At 57.5% G+C, this 2,521-nt stretch overlaps 1 non-coding gene across 1 annotated transcript; it reads right to left on the bottom strand.

Annotated features, from left to right (window-relative positions):
- Positions 1 to 94, bottom strand: TRNAY-GUA (transfer RNA tyrosine (anticodon GUA)). Its single transcript has 2 exons — positions 58 to 94; positions 1 to 36 (listed from the first exon to the last, which is right to left on the bottom strand). It is a non-coding gene; the product is annotated as a tRNA-Tyr (tRNA).
- Between the last annotated feature and the right edge of the window lie 2,427 nt (positions 95 to 2,521).

The raw sequence follows: 2,521 nt of genomic DNA, 5'->3' as shown, positions 1-2,521 counted from the left end.
TCCTTCGAGCCGGAATCGAACCAGCGACCTAAGGATGTCGGCAGCTGCGTGTCCAGTCTACAGTCCTCCGCTCTACCAGCTGAGCTATCGAAGGGTGCGCGCTACCACAGCTCGGTCGTTTGGCTCTTCTGGAAATGAAGGAGGCCAAGTCCCAGGGAACTCTACAGGTCCCCTAAGCCGTGGGATGGCTGTAACCGCCCTTCCGTGCATGCCCCGTTCTTGTCGCCAAGGCGCCCCCTTCGGGTCGGAGCAAGTCCTCTAGGCACCATCGCCCCGCACTCCCAGGGTCAGGGACTGGCAAGCTCCTCTTGCCGATGGGAGGCGGGATGCACGGTGCGGGATGGTTCCCCCTGCGGCCTTGCTATCCCTCTACATGCCCTTTCTACACGTGAGAAGGACAGCTGTCACTGGCCAGAAAGAGAGAGAGTGACAGGGTGAGAGGTGGGAGCTTTGTGAAGTGGATGGGGGGGGGGAGTCCGGTGGGGCGGGGGCTTGAGGAGGGAAGGAGGAGAACGGGAACGGGCACTGGGGTAGGCGGCTGTCAACCGCAGCCCAGTCTCAGGGTGTGGCGGAGGTCTGGAAAGAGAACCCTTCCCCAGCTGCCTGGGCTCTACTCTCCTCCCCACCCAGATCCGCCGCACCCCGTCCTCTCCAGGTGCCCCCCTCTCCCCAACCGCATGAGCTCTAGTCCTCCCCTCCACCCCAGAAGTCCCCCACCCTCCTACCTAGGATGTCTCATGCCCACTTTGAGGAGCATTGAGGCTTCCTAAGAAGTAACCATGAGAGGAGAACTTGGGATAGTTGAACTTGGGCCTTGGGGGTGCCCAAGTGATACCTGCTAGGTGCGGCCAGCCTGTAGGCTTGGCTCCCCTCTTCTGCAAACTGACCAGGTGTCCTTCGCCAGAGGACACTGCTCTCTGAAGTAGGGCCAGATTCTGGGAGAGGCCAAAGGGCTGCCCAGGGAACACAGTTCAGGTGTGCCTTGGGACTCCTTACCTGGCCCGGAGTCTGTCACAAAGATTTCAAACCCAGGTGATGTGATGTGTGCCGATCACCCACCAGAAATGCTCAGTCACCCACCTTTCCCAGGGACACCCTTACTGGAGGCACATCCAGGCACACCTAAGTGACCTCCCTGGACTAAGTACATTTGGTGCTCTCCCCTCCAGCCTGTCCCTGGCCCCACCCCTCACTGGCAGAGACTCTGAGGTCAGATCTTGTAAGGAGCTGCCAGAGTGGGGTCAGATCTTGTAAGGAGCTCCTGTGACTCTCAGTGGAGTGGTACACAGAAAAAGTCCTCATCATCCACTTCACCCTGGCTTGGGTGGTCACCAAGTCACCACTCACTGGCCGACTGGTGCTCTTTCTCCCAAATCCCCCAAACCTAGCTTCCCAGAGGAGTAGCCCCCCACGTCCTAACAGAGACATATCCACTGAGGGCCAGAGATTTCACCCTTAATGTCTTTTTCCTGATCTCTGCAGTGGACATCACTAGAAGCTGGGCTCTCTCTGTGCTTTCTGAACTATGGAATGGCCCCTGAGCAGCACAGACACCACTGCCCAGCCCTTTTGAAAAGTTGGTAGAGGGAAGTAGGAAAGGCCGTAATGGGGAGGAGTGAGGTTGAAGGCAGGGGAGGAGTGAGGTTGAAGGCAGTGGTGAGAGACCAGGAGTTGTTTGGAGGAGAGGAACACATGTGCAATCTTCTGGTCAACTAAACAGCTTGTGGACATAGTGGGTGGGGAGGGTGGGGACTGGGTCCCCTGAAGGCTTAAGGGCCCTGTCTTGGTGGACAGGTCACTTGGTGTGCTCTCCCTGATATGCTCCACCTGTCCACCTTGAGTCTGGAGGGTTTTTCCCAGAGGGAAACGTGTGACCAAGGGATGCTCAGTGGAGTTCCTCTGGTACCCTTCAAAGAACCCACTTCTTGCCACCAGTCAAACCCAACTTGATGGGTGTAAGACTAACCCATCTCCTACACACTCTCTCCTTGGCCCTGGGCACCTTCCTCCTGGGGGAGATCTGTTGACCTCCCCAGGAAGATGGTAGCTTCCAACCTTGCCTCTGGGGTCTGGTATAAAACTTGCTCAGACCCACCAGACGAGGGGCCTGAGTCAATAGGTGAGGTGGAGCACCCCCCCCTTCAGCAGGTGAGTTAGAGTGCCCCTAGGATGACAGCTGTCCCCCAAGCTTTACCTCTGCTCCGTGACTTTGAGCCAATGGCCCCCAGCTCCCCTGGGTCAGGCGCCATTTCCACATCTGTGTGCTTCAGCTATCTCTTCACCTCTGCTTCTCCCTCACAAGTAGCAGGGAAAGCCATGTGGGTGGCTGTGCCAGCCTTGAACTGACTGTTAGGTTTCCTTACTCTTCCACCGGGAGCCAAAGCCCTGCTGCAGGCACACCAACAGGTGTGAAGGCTCAGGCAAGTTGAGGCTTGGGAAGTGTGTGTATCTGAGTGGGAGCCACACTCCTGTCCTCCACCTGAAGGACAACCTCCCCAAGCCAGTGGAAGTTCAGTTTATT

The sequence above is a fragment of the Nycticebus coucang genome, chromosome 6 (genome assembly GCF_027406575.1).
Source record: "Nycticebus coucang isolate mNycCou1 chromosome 6, mNycCou1.pri, whole genome shotgun sequence".
Lineage (NCBI taxonomy): Eukaryota > Metazoa > Chordata > Mammalia > Primates > Lorisidae > Nycticebus > Nycticebus coucang.
This window is presented reverse-complemented; position numbering and strand designations above follow the sequence as displayed.